At 31.4% G+C, this 15,562-nt stretch overlaps 1 protein-coding gene across 3 annotated transcripts in view; it reads right to left on the reverse strand.

Moving 5' to 3' along the window:
* Positions 1–15,562, reverse strand: part of LOC113393037 (protein tramtrack, beta isoform-like) — a 338,507-nt gene that overhangs the window by 62,226 nt on the left and 260,719 nt on the right. The window lies entirely within an intron of this gene.

The following is a 15,562-nucleotide window of genomic DNA, read 5'->3' on the forward strand; positions in this document are numbered from 1 at the left end:
TGGTGTATTCCAAAATTTCGAATTAACGAAATTGAGTTCATATTTTGATATCGTTTTGCAGATGTATTGGAATTCATGCCCAGTAATCGTGGTAAGGGCATGATCCTTATATACAAAGGATATACCTACGCACATATGACCCACAGGACTAGATGGTATTGTTCTAAGAAGAAAGCTGGTTGCAAGGCTCGACTGATCACCAGTAATGAGGGAGAGTTGTTGAAAGTAACTGAAGCTCATCATAACCATCCCCCTCCTTCATTGTATAGAACACCCGACGGCAAACTTTTTAAGTTGCGGTGAATTAAAAAAAAACCTAGTACATATTTATAATTGTAATGATTAATATAAATCTTATTAAACGAATATTCTCGTATTATTCAATATGGAATAAGTTTAATTGTTCTATGGCAATTGAAGAATAACAGGGTTTATAAGGTAAAAGGTCGTTTGAGGTCAGTGATTATCGAAATAATAATGATTGTACCGTTTGAATAATGTTAAATATTTTTGCAGATGTTCTTGAGTTCATACCAAGTAATCGCGGCAAGGGTGTTACTCTTATATATCAGGGTTACACATACGCCCATATGCACAGCAAAACACGATGGTATTGTTCTAAAAAGGCGAAAGGGTGTAAAGCGAAACTTAGGACAACCGCTGAGGGAGATCTGATTGCAATCCTTGAATCTCGTCACAATCATCAACCTCCAACACTTTTTAGAACAGTTGATGGAAAAGTACACAGAGTTTGAAGATTATTTAAGTTGCGGTATCAAAACAACGATAAACATATTGGTAAAAGCGATACGTATAACTAAAGCAAACGTAGTCCGGGCTCTCTGTGTGAGTTTTGTCTGTAACATGGATGTGGGCGATGAGCGTATATTAAATTTCATGAATACGAACGCAGTGCAGGCTCACCTGGAGGGGGAACACCCACTCACACATTATTCCATTAAACAGCTATAGGTTATTTGTATTGATGTTGTACTTGGTATTTGAGTTTTATGGCGAGGGATACTCTCAACATTTTATATAGAAATTAATATTGGTATATCTGTGACTTGGAAATTTTTTGAACGATTACTACGGATATGTTAATATTAATGGTGAATACTTTTATGCTATAAACTTAGTTGCAACTCGACGCTAGATCAACAATACATCTATTTCTATAACGTTCATCCGATCGTCTTGACAATGAATATACACAAACAGGTATGGCAGTGTCTGCCGGGTTTTGTTGGTATGTAATTATGAAAGAAAGAAATAAAAAAAAAAAACAAGTTGATGCAGTTCTTCTTCTGTTGTCAACTTTTGTAATTGTTTTTAACAAAGGTAATATTAAAATATGGTTATTCTTCTCGGTACAGAGCAATATTTCCTAATAAATTGTTTTAAATAATTAAATCTTTGTTAATCGTTATACATTCTATATAACTTTTCAAAATCCTGTCGTATTTACAACAAACAAAGCGCTGAAGAAAAGTGTGAAGGTTTTGCAGACGTAATTATAAACCAAAATTCTTGCAGATAATCTTGTGATAACGCCAAACGCTCGCGGAACTAGCTTCTCTCTCATTTATAAAGGATTCACATTCTCACACATGCACACAAATAACAAAACTAGGTGGTACTGTTCGAAGAGAGTGTCAGGCTGCAAGGCCAAGATTATCACAACACCTGAAGGAGAACTGTTACAATGTACCGGAGAGCATAATCACTATCCGCCTAAACTGTACAAGACCAGCGATGGTCGAGTGGCTAGACTTTATCGTTAATAAATAATTTAATCCATGTTATGTGTTATAATTAATCATATTATATATTATTATATGTTTTTGAAAGACTTTTCTGTTTTAATCTTTGATTAAATGTGTTATTTATATTATTCGTTTATGTACTACATGATACCTGTTGTACAAAAGTATCCAAAACAAAAAAAAAAAAAATAAGATTTCGTTGCCAAATACTTAAAAATCTTAAGTATTCTCATATATTAAGGGCTCATTTAATTTTGTCCAGAAGAGTTATTTTTGGGCACGTATGCCAACCAAAATTTATGAAAAAACAGGATACAAAAAGCAGAAACGACTTTCAGAAGAAAATAGCAACTAAGATTTAAAAGATAATTATTTTGCATAGATGTTTCATGTGGCTGAAACATTTTTTTGCTTATTATGAAATTAAATTGCAATTATGAAAACGATTTAATCATTTTGAAATATCGGGGGACAATTAGTAATATCAAAAAAGTTTATTAAAATATTATTTTATTATAGTGTGTAATCAAATTATTTTAAAACTGATGCCTAATAATTAAACATACATATTTTGATGTTCGGGCTGTATTTGATTTTTTTATGATTGTTTTATTTGGATTTGTGTTCCTAACTTAGCTGTGCGTGTGTATAAACTTATAATATTGAAAATGACAGACGTAAACAAAAAGCTTCGATCTATATTTTGTTAAAACATATACTACATGCAAAAGAGAACAAACTTGGACTTTCTTTCTCTAACATTGTATAAATTTCAACGGGAATATTACATAAAGGAATTTGATCAACTTTCGAACGTACAAAGTTTTTATTTTACAAACGATCTTGAGCCTATTTACTAAACAATAAATAATAGGAGAAACTATATTAAAAGGTTTTTAAAATAATATACATAACCTTATGTAACAGGGTTATTGTTACTAGATTACATTTTCCATTTAAATCTTAACAAGTTCTAGTAGTGTTTCTGTGGGTGGAACATTTCTGCACCATATTGTCCTTATGTGCAAATTTATTCGATGGTGCGAAAAAAATATTACGACTGTAACATTGTTATCGAATTTTGATCTTAAATTATTTTAAATTTAATGGATTTTTTAGATTAAATTGAGTGATGTTATTTATTTTTAATTTAAGGATTTTTGACTTTTTAAGTCATTCATAATTATTTTAAAACATTTTCATTGACAGTAATTTTGAAATATTTCAGATGGAATAGAATATATACCCAGTAACCGTAAAGGTAGTTTAGTAGTATATAAAGGATATACATTTGCATCAATGACCAGCAAGAATCGCTGGTATTGTTCTAAAAAACAGGGCGGATGTAAAGTCAAGCTGACAACGAAATCAGATGGTCAACTATTAGATATTGAAGGCCAACACAACCATCCGCCGCCAAGTCTTTTTCGTACCGCCAATGGCCAGATCCTTAAGGTTTGAATAAAACAATTCGTATTAATATACGTTTGTATACCTACCGAGCGACTAAAATAGAAAAATCGAAGATGACATCTACAGGCTGCGTGGGCAAAATCGCAAGCGCTAGGAGAGCTGTCGTATGTTGTCGTGCGACGGCTGGTCGCAGTGAGTGATTATAATCGATCGTGGAAATAGTCGGCCGTAGGACTTGCAAGCGATCGCCCGCTGCATGAACGGGTTTATGTTGTGTCTGCCGTAAGCTACGTCGCTGTATTAATTGGATGGCGGCTTCGAATGGATCGTAATAATACTCTAGCTACATGTTTCTTTTTTCTTTAATCTGTCTTCTTCCAATAATTCTTGATATATGTAACTTTTTCGACGTCACCATGCTACCTGTAATGCTTATTGTTAAGTTGTATTATGAAAGTCATGGCGCGCGTTATGATGAGGTGAAGTGACGCTTGCAAATGCAAAATGCGTTGTGATTAAAGTTTTTCTATAAAGTACGTGTTTAAATGTTTATTTAATTTTAGGTAAGGTCGTGAAAATTATCGTTTATACAAGTAGATATAAAAAGTTTAACAACATTTATTTTACTTATAAATTAGTGTCTTCCAAATTTGCAAACTCAAAATGACTATTTATTTAATAAATAAACTTACTGAAGCTAATGTAGTTTTATTTCCAGCATTGTATTTACGAGAATCTGGACATAATGTCACAATATTAATTGTCTGTAATTCGTTTGTGTAAGTATTCCGTTGTTTGATCTCGTATGCACGAATATGGTTTTTATGATGTAATTAATTATTTTTTTTCAGATGAAATAGAATTTATTCCTACTAATCGCGGAGAAGGTACATTGATATTGTTTAAAGGTTATACTTACGTGAACGTTTACAAGAACGTGACGTGGCAGTGTTCGAAGAGGCTAGCTGGCTGTAAGGTCAGATTGAAAACATCAGCTGATGGAAAGCTGCTCGATATTAGCGGGAATCACAACCACAATCCGCCACAGATGTATCGTACATCTGATGGCAAAATGTTCAGAATTTAAACCATTTAAAGTGTTGACATATCCAGCTCTACAACTTGCGTTCTTGGAGTATTCGTTGTAATTCGTCGTGTGGTGTCAAACCGATTATTTGGACACAAAAATATGCCTATATATATAATAATATAATAAGTTAATTATTGATTTTACTTTTAAAATAAGTCAATTAAATGTAATAATTATTTTTAGAGTCCCTAAAGCTTTACTATCTCGACATATAAAATATCTCATGGCATATACATAAATATTTTTTCTTAAATGTATTATGCTGGTCTATCGGAGGCTACAGTAGTTATGTATAAAAAACAAATATTCTAGAAATATATTCGATATGACAAATGAGCTTCTATTTTGTCATATAATGTCATAATATTTTTTTTCAATAAAGTTTATAATTATAAATAACTGTTTTATTATTTTTATCCCGATATATTTGACATTATTTAATTTTTGGACCCATGTTGCTTAAGTCTAATCTATTTATACAGTTAATATATATAATAGTTAATTAAGACGTTAAAAATAAAATAATTTGAAAATCATATCAAATTGTCAAATCAAGCTAATTACATCTCAACTTGAAGTTTCATTCAGTTTCTTGAGTGATGCTTGAAGTGGATCTCTAGCGGCGTAGTTACGTTTAGTTTTTAATATGATTTTCAATGAAAATGTTTTAATGATAATAAATAATTAAGTCTTTAATACATTTAACAAAGAATACATTTAACCTATTTTTCTTCATCAGATAAGGACGAAGACAGCCCTTTCATCCGACACTATAGACAATACAGACGTGAAAATCCTGAAAAGTTCGAAGTGAAACCGGAGGTGCCCAAGAAAGATCCCTATGAACGTGTCTGCGAAATACTTAATTCTCTTCTGGCCCCTAAAAAGTATTAAATCTAAAAATATCAAAGGGAGCACTGTGATCAGTCAGAACCACTATTACGAAAACATTTCGTCGTTGCGTTCGCTTCTGTTGATCTGATGTGTGCTACCCTTAATACAAGCGCGGATGTCTCTGTGGTTAGATGATCTCTGACCTGCATTTAATGGATTTACTCAATTCTTTATAAGTGTTTCGTATGCAGTGCTACGATATTATACCCGTGCGAAGCTGGCCGGCGGTCGTTCGTGCGGACTTATCTCTAGTCATAAAGTTTTTTGACTTTTTATTAGCGTAGGTTTTTAAAATCATCTATATGTCGTATTAATATTGTCTTTCCAATATCTAGAGTAGTAGGAGTAGAGAATGGATTTTAAAATTTTCGTATTTCAATACGTTTGTGTCTAATTGTCTATTAAACGATTACTTAAGTAATTAAATAAAAGTATTAATCGCATATATCGCATCTTTATATTTATAGATTTTAAGAATTTGTAGTTTAGGTCATGGACGCAAGAAAAAAAAAACGCTTAAACTCTTTTCTAAAACGATGAATTAGGTAGGTAGTATTGAAAATACTACTGAAGCTCTTTACATGAAAACGTCGTAAACTGTTACTTGATTGCCCCTGAAGTTTAATGTCGTAAATATTTCCTTGGATGTAATACGTACGTTTAATTAATGCTACTAGTTTAACTAGTTTACGAATTATCTTTTTGTGTCTAACTGAAATTGTATCATAGTGCTAAATTTCAAACATCTATATAAATATTGTAACGTAGAAACAAACTCACTACAAATGATTGATAAAAATAGGCGTTGTATTGATTTTATTTTAAATTGAACGCCGCATAAAAAGACCTCGTGCGTACTTATGGTAGATACATATGCAAGTGGAATCTAGCCTGAGGTCTCTGGATGGATGCATGGACTTAATTTTTTATAGCTATTATGAAGATTACTTATATATCATTTTTAAAAATGTAAGTTATAATTGAAGACAAATAAAATTTTGCTTAGTGAAATAAAAATATTTTCCTCGTAAATAGGCGAAATATTACAATTTATATTTATAAAATCGTTTGCCCTAACTATGAACGATCAAACAAAACTAACGAGAGCAGAAATCTGAAATTTGGTACAAAGGTTTATTTTATTACGTAACCTTCCGCTGAAAAGTCATATTTGTAAATTACAAATCAAATGGAAAGCGAACTGTGTCCGAAAGTCTTTGACATTTGGAACTAGAAAAATTAAATCTTTATTTTACCAGCGATGGGCTGCTAACAATTTTATAAACGTTTTCATGTAAAAATTAGCTTCATAAAATTTGCATTTTGAATGTGAACTATTTGCCACTTTACTTGATCTCATCTATGTATAACGTATTGCATATAACTATTCGTATCATAGCATATAAGGCCATATACTCGTATAACAATTAAGACTTTTAAAAAGACTTATTCGTGATAAATTTTGTTATCTATATTTATTTAAATTGTTTTGTCTGTGATTAAAAAAGGACTTTAATTTATAATTTTACACTTTTTTTTAAAGTATTTGTTTCAATTTATAATTCATTAATTGTAATATTCATGTGTGTGTCGTGAATTAAATAAAAACTTCAATAAAATTAGACCTTTTTATTAAATCCTGTAACATAAATGTGAATAAATAATGTAATCATGTAATAAATTAATATTTAAAGTGCTATTTGTTTTACAGAATACGAAATAATGAAATTGCAAAATGGAAAAAAATTGGTCATGTATAGAAGTCATACGTTCTCCTATCAAGGTAATCAGGGAAAGTCGAAGAGTTACTTGTATTGTTCAAAGAAATTCAGTACAAAATGCACGGCGAAACTGAGATTGAACCAGTATGGTTCAATTATTTTGGCTCAAACTGATCACAATCATGGACCGCCATATTTCCAGAAATGTTCTAATGGGACTTATATCAAGATATCTTAAAAAAGAACCAAGATTTTATTTGTACATATTAGATAAATTTATCTGCATTTCATTCATAAAATAATTCTTAATAAATGTAGTATATATTTTAGTTAATAAATATTTTGAGTGAAATTTTATGGTGTGTTTAAAAAATTTGTATATCGCTTACAAATAAATTATTTTTAACCCTCGGAATTTTTTCCTAAATCCAATTAAGTAAAAAAAAAAAATTAAAGGCAACTAATCAAGCGTCGGTATGTCAAAGTAATTGAAAATATATTTAACTAAATGTTACCTACACAAAAGAAGGGAGAAGGATCAAAGTAATTGAAAAAATTATAATCCGACGATTTCACCTTTCCATAGTTCTCACGTTGATAGTTCTCACAAAAAAATAAGTCATAATATTATACTTGGTAATTATGTTTTAATGTCCTAAAAATAACGAGTCGTAATATTTGACAGTTTTTTAAGTTTTTAAAGGAGATAACGATTGACCAAATCGATGGATAACGTGTTTGCCAATAGTATTTGATGCGATGTAGCGGATGCTGCTGCTTTTTTAAGTATTTACACTGAGAACTTAAACTGCTGCCAAATCATGACTGTGTAGAATGGTTGTAAGCATCCTAGTAGCATTTGCCTCTTGAATCACAATTCTAATTTTCTGGGCCAAAATTTACCAGCTGTCCTCTCTGCATCTCAGGCTGCAATAAGACTGGGTGTTAGGTTTAGATATAAGAGTTTCCGCACCGTTACTTTAATGTCCGAGTACATAATCTAAAAACGGATTAAAAATATACGGCAGATTATAATTACTATTTGATAGTCTTAATTTTATTTATAATAATATAAAGTAATTTCTATGAAATTCTGCCACATGTGTATACATCAACTCGCGTTGGAGCAGCGTGATGAAAGTAGCTTCTAAAACTTTCTCCTCAAAGAGAGAGAAGGCTTAGCCCAGCAGGAGGAAATTTACAGACATTTACATTACATTTCTCGCTTTCATCTTGTTTCATCTGGTCTTCTTCTCGTCGCTACGATTTGCTGAACTATGGGAATGACGAAATAAAGTTTGCGCCTTTGTTCACTATAAATATAATATTTTTATAACCTCTTGACCGTTTTCGGTCATAATGGATATTCTTAACGGAGAATAGCCAACTACGCAGGTTATTATAGTGCTTGATTGAATGCGCAAACACAGGTAACTCAAAAATCCGATCCGGACACAATCGAAGAGAGTTCAAGCTAACTTCTAGGTTTCGGAATACTACTGAATATTTCTTGCCAGAATTAATGAATAAATTGTATTGGCCGGAACTTAGGTTTGACTCTAGGAACTGAGTTCCTAGAGTCAAACCTAGTCTCCTAAGCTAGACACTAGTCGAACTAATAAAAATAACGTCGGTAAGTATGTTTTATAGTTTTTGTCTAAATTAAAATATACAGGTGAAGAAGGACATTTTTGTTATTTTTTTTTTTGAACATTCCTAATATTCAAATACTCCAAATGTTCTTTGCGACGCTGTAGTTTTGATAATAGCGGTAGTAAGTTTAATAAAATAAAACAGCTTGCTACCAAAAATCCGAACTAGTTTTGGTTTAATTATCAGAAAATACTTTATTTCACCGAAAAAAAAAGAACTCGTTTTGTTTAAATAACAGATAGAAGAGTTTATGACAGAGGTTTTTTGCTCTTTTCAAATTCATCTTAAATCATTAAAGTTTTACAACCTAATATTTCAGGGAAGGGGTTTTTCAAAATTTTCGCTATAAATTCTATAGCGAAAAAAGAGAAGCGAATGTGCAGTTTCAAAGAGTCTTGGCTAGATGATTATCCTTGGATTGAACCTTTGGAGGAGAGGGGGAAAGTGTATTGTAAATTATGCAGGCGAGTGCTGGGCGTAGGTCACGGCGGAATAAACGACATTGAAAGACATAAAAAAACCAATAAACATCTTAAAAGAGAAATTGAACTTTATAAATGATATTATACCTTACGCAATATTGTTAAGTTTTTATAAGACTATTTTGAGGAAATAAAAATATTTAGACTGTTGTTAATTTTTCCTTTCATTTATAAGTGAAGACAAATTGAAGTATTTATTATTTAAAGTGGATCAAAAAAAAAAACACTTGAAATTCTTCTTCCATTTGTAACTTTTATTGGGTAGGCAAGGAATATAAAATATATGATGTCCTATATAAATAAAAAACAGTTGGAAAAGTCTTCTAACCTTCAAATCTGTACCAAATTTTTGCAGATAAACTTGAGTACTTACCAACACATCGAGGAGATATACCAATGTATCGACAGTACACATGTTTCATTTAAAAACGACAAAAGACATTTGAACTGTTCGAGACAGTACCGAGGTCATTGTAATGCTAAGCTTGTTATAGACGATGACGGGAATATAATTGGCAGTTATTTTGAACATTGCCACCCGCCTCCAACATACTACAAAACCAAAGATGGGATGTATTTTAAAATCAATTAAAGTATAAGAATATCTCAAGATATTTGTATGTGAAAGGGATTCCAGTTTTAAAAGGTTAAAACGTTGATTATCAAGTACCAGAACAGAACCAACAGCGATCATTTGTCTCGACAAAGGTTTTTGTTGACCGTGATCAAGAAAATTTTTAAATTTTTACGTTGCAGTTTTTGTATTCAATGTCGGTACCTTTTCACTTCACTAATTGAAGATCAGAGAATTATAAGATAAATTGTTATGAAAAAAAGAAGAGAACGAATTATAGGACTTATAATCTATTCTCTGATAAATATCAAGTTTGATTGCCATACTTAACATTTATGGTTATGTCAATTGTAAAAGATTTCATGGTTCAACCACGTTCATCGATTTGACCATCGAATTCAGGCTCAAGGAATATTATAATTAAGTTATCAATAGATTTGATATTTATTTCCGAATATTAATAACAAATTAAAGTAGTAAAAACATAAAAAATAAAGTAAATTATTTGTATAAATAATTGTATTTAATTTTTTCAAAATCTCAAAATACGTCCGATTTCTGAAACTCATTTCGAGGTAAACGACGACTTATCTTCGGATGGTTGAGATTCAGGTATACAACTTGAAAATGCTTTATCATATAAATGTACGAGATATGCTCTCATCGATTCGTTACACAGTGATATGTAAACTAAATTGTTATAATTTCCAACAAATTTCAGGTTATTTACAGTATGACATACTTCCATCTTACAAGGGAAAACAAAATCTCATTTTAGTTGAAGGATACACATTTTCAATACAAGGCGGGAATCCGAACACGTATTATTGCTCAAGGAAGAGCAAAGTTGGCTGCAAAGCCAGGCTTGGACTTAAGAATAGGCTTATCATCAAACATTATCTCGCTCACAATCATCCACCTCCACATCTGGAAAGGACATCTGATGGAACAGTTGTTAAAATTCATTCTTATAATAATGATGGTTCCTGGACGTAAAAGATACATGTAATGTTGTATTTATATCTCTAGGGAAATCTATATCTGAAATAAGGCAGGAGCACTTTGATCAAACCGGGAAAGTCCTTAACTTGATTAACATCTCTTTAACTAATGTTTGCTATGATTTTAAATTAAGTTTTAACGTTTTCGATTGATACATACTTTATTCTATTAGTTATCTGTACTTTGATAATATTTCTTGGATATTTAAATATTTTATTAAATAAAAGTATATCGTCATCATGTCATTATCCAGTTGAATAATTAATAATTGATTTATTTTAAATCCTACCAAGAAATCGTCTGAAACTGTATTTAAAACAAAAGGTTAGATTTTTACTGTATTTTTACTACGGTCTATATTTTGTTTATAATCAACAGAAAAGTGTCATAATAAAGGCGTTTACATATTATATGTGTGAAAAAATAAATTTGAGGTACAGTGGCTGGCTGGCTTAAACTATTCCAGTTCAGTTAATCATCCAGTCTGGATGATACCAAATATATATCAGTATTTAAAGGAATTGTGGATCAAACACTGTTAAAATCCTATTCAAATTAAAGATAATAAAATTTCCTATCAAAATTATCTTAGTTTTGATCCTATTTTAGTGGTAATTTTTTTAAGAGGAATACTATTTATATAATTTATAAAGTTTTGCTTGTTGCTCGATCCGTCTCGCTCACTATTTACAAACATAGGAAAAATACTATTTACACCGATTAAAGTCTCTTGCCGGTTGCGCATTTGTGATTTTTTAAGGAGTCTCTAATATCAACTATATTGACTTGTTTCTAAGTTCTTTCGAGATTGGGTTATGCTTTTGTTGCCGTATGGTAGAACAAATTTAAAACTTTTTCTTATGTGAAGAGTTTTCTGGAATCTTTTGGTTGTAATTGTTATTAGGTTTACGCAAATCGCCTGAACATTACTGCAAACATTTTTTATTATTGTAAGAAGTATTTATATGTTTTGATTTTGATTACCTTGAAGCGTTATAAAAACTTCTAAACTTTAAACATATTTTACAAAATTATGAATAAATTTGTATATTTTTCTATAAATATTGTTTTTTTTTTAAATGTCAACAATAATTGACTATGAATGTAATTTTTACGCAATAAAAACGCATTTAAAGTTTTATATAATTTCAGGTTACAATTACGAAATACTGCCGATGATAGGAAACAAGTCTGTCATTTTGTTCCGAGATTATACATATTCGTTTCACGTGAAAGGTGGACGCACTTTACAGTGTTCGAGGAAGGTTAGCATGGACTGTGGGGCGTACTTGAAGATGGATAAACGTCAACGAATCGAGTACGCGCACACGTATCATAACCATGCTCCTTCTATTTACAGAAAAATGTCTAACGGGCTGTATGTGAAAATGCAATAGTAGAAAAAAGCGTCCATTCCTCGCCAACGGTCTCATAGTATTGTTACTATGGAGAAAAACATAGTGTTATTAAAAATCTATAGATTAACTTGGATAGTTATATTCAATGTTTTAAGTTTTCATTGTAAATATAATGTATAAGACAGAGTACAATTTTATTGATGATTTTAAATATATTTAAATTATATTAAAATTATAATTAGATGAGAATTTTATATGTGGTTTGTATTGATGTACGAACTTTAATTGGGTATTTGTATACATGTAAATAAATATATGTTATGTTATATTTCTCTATTATTGATTATTATTTTAAGGAAACTTGTTATGGGCGCCACAGGAGTAATATTAAAGGTATTAAAAAGCACAACAATTTACTGTTTGTTTTTGCCGCAAAGAGGATGGTACAAGGTATTTTTTTTTAATACAGACCTTGGATGAAATATTTAATTTTAAAGTAATAAAGGTAACTAAAAAGGTTTTAAACCGATTCGCTTTGTCTACTTTAAATCTAACGATCCAGTTTCAGTTTGGTTGGAGTTGGATCGGAATATCATTGCGATTGTATCGTAATCGATATGTATACGTAGTTGGCCCTCAGTTACGATTAAGTTAAGTCGAAGTGAGATCGGAGTAAAATCGAGAACGTATAACTATTACAAGTTAGTATAATTGCCCACTGTAGATCTAATCTGTAAGAGCGAATTCGAAACTTACCACAAAGTACGATCGTGAAATTTCATATATAACTGTTAGTAAGTACATTTCACGAGTGAGATACGATATATTTCTTCTAGAATAGCCTTGCAGTTTGAATAATCGAAGCGAAATAATTAAAAGCGATCGTTGTTTGTTGCTTTCTTGCATCTCGCATGCCCTTATGGTTATTTTTGAAGTAAAACTTCATTGAGCGGGATGTATATTTTATGGTTAAATTTGGGTAAAACGTTTCAAAATGAAATGATTAGCCTAAAGAAGATTCACTTCTGACACGAATGTTAAATTGCATGCGTTTAATTTGTTTCATCAAGATGTATACACTCGCACTATCTTTACGAAAGTAGTTTTACGTATAGTAGCTTTCGCTTCTCTTGGTTGGCATGTATATACGATTATTTATAAAAAATGTTACAACTTCATTGCAGATTATACTTACGAGTTCTTTGAGACACTTCGTGGTGGACGCGTATTGTACTTAGAGGGTAATACGTTTGTCAAAATGAATAAAAAATCTCATAGTTGGTATTGTTCAAAGAGGATTTCAAGGAATTGCCGCGCTAAAGTCAAAATGGACGACATAGGCTTGAATGTCATTAATGTTTCGCTTGAACACAGCCACCCATCGATGGCCGTCAACTCAGAATAATCCCAAAATAAATATATTTTATTTCAATTTTTATACGTGGTAGGACTTCGATAGCCTGTCTGGATAGGTATCATCCACTTATCACATACTTTATCGCCAAACAACAATACTGAGTATCGTTTTGTTTCGGCTTGAAGAGTGAACCAGTGTACAGAGGAGTAAGGGACACGTCGTCTTGTTGTTTGAGTTTGAGGGTTGATGACGCATTGACACTGTAAGAGATGGTTTATATGTCTTGAAGTGCCAACGTCTTTGCGCGGTGGTGACCACTTACTATCGGTTGGCCCATTTGATAATCTGCTAAGGATAAATCTTAGTACTTTAAATTTTAGTCCGTTAAGTAGCAGTTTTAACTGAGATAGAGTTCTGACACTTCTGACAATCGCATAGATCATTCAAAGCAGAGTGTTTATTTTTGTGATTGGTAAAAACGGTTCAAGGGTTTTTTATAAATATATGTAAAATAATTATATTTTCGGACTAAGTTTAACTTTTATTATTATAAATAAATAATTATTCGTATGTCGACGCACATGACTTATAATTAAACGTGTTTTATTTAATAATTATTTAGTAAACAAAATGAATGAATGCTTATTGTTTTAATAAATCTCTTAAGATATTAATATCATGTTTTTGTTTTTGATATTTCTTGCCAATGTAATTTTGTTCTTTTTTGGTGTTTCATTTATGACTGAACTGTGTTACACATTGTAAACTGTATTAGATTATGTGTGAAAAAATTCAGAGATTTGAATAATGTAAATAAAATGAATATGCTAACGATAAATTAGTTTAATTAGATAATAATTTTTAATGACTTTTAATTTTTAGGTATTGTCATAGTAAATGACGTCACAGTAAACAAATATGGCGCGCACTGTAAAATGTCAGACTGTAAATCATACTGCTTGTAGGTTGTGGTAAAAACTTCATGGTTTGTTTCAATAAGTTCTACATATAATATATATATATATAGATACATTTTTATATAAAAGGAAGTACAAAATAAAAGAAGATATTTCTTTCAGGGTTGTATTACGAGTTCATTCGCGTAGCTCAAGCCAAGAAGCCGTTGCTGCTCCTCCAGAAATACACATTCGCGAGGACAACCAGTGATAACAGATACTGGAACTGCAGCAAGAAGTTCGGTCATGAGAAATGTCCGGCTCGACTTAGGTTCGACAGCCATGGGAATTTGGTATTCGTGCAGTTAGATCACAATCACCAACCTCCAACATTCTACAAGCAGCGGGATGGTCAATATGTTAAAATTAAATAAATAAATGAAAGTTATATGTATGATATTTAAGTAGAATTTATTAAATGAAATATTTAGATTTTATTTCGATTGGCGGTTTAACTGTGATGATGTAATAACAGATAACTAAAGAAATTTAGCGCCACCTGAGTATATTAAACTTTTTTATATATCTTAGGACCTTGATACATGACAATCTACATTCAGCCGAACTTTTTACATTTGAGTAATTGGGATGTATCTCGTTTGATACATTACATTCCTCTACAGATAAAGGTAGCAAAAAGGGTAAAGGTTTTTTCATGAACCTTATATATAATGCAATATTTAAAGAATATAATAATAAGTTTTGTATATTGCTGCCCAAAAAATACTGGTCTTCAAATATGATGAGTGACGTATTGCAAAAATATAATCAGAGCATGACGTGCTTGATGCTAGAGTACTGTATTAGATATGTTTGAGAATATTTTATAAATCCATACTAATATTAGAATTGAGAAACTACGTAACTCTGTTTATCTGTTATGCCGCTGATTTTTTTTAATTTTTTTTTTATGTCATATGTGGCAAACGAGCAGGAGGCTCACCTGATGTAAAGTGACTACCACCGCCCATGGACATCTGCAACACCGGGGAGCTTGCAGGTGCGTTGCCGGCCTTTCAGGAAAGAGTACGCTCTTTTCTTGAAGGTTCCCAAGTCGTATCGGTTCGGAAAAACCGTCGGCGAAAGCTGGTTCCACAGAGTGGTTGTGCGAGGCAGAAAATTTCTTAAAAATCGCGCTGTTGTGGATTTTCGGACATTTAAGTGGTGCGGGTGATATTTGGAATTTTGGCGAGATGTCCGAAGGTGAAATTCAGCGGCCGGTGATTCAGTGGTTTTAATGTGATTAATTGATTGAGATAGCTTTGTTCCAAGAAAAGGATATGGGCGTCTGCTAAA

The sequence above is a fragment of the Vanessa tameamea genome, chromosome 12 (genome assembly GCF_037043105.1).
Source record: "Vanessa tameamea isolate UH-Manoa-2023 chromosome 12, ilVanTame1 primary haplotype, whole genome shotgun sequence".
Classification (NCBI taxonomy): Eukaryota; Metazoa; Arthropoda; class Insecta; order Lepidoptera; family Nymphalidae; genus Vanessa; species Vanessa tameamea.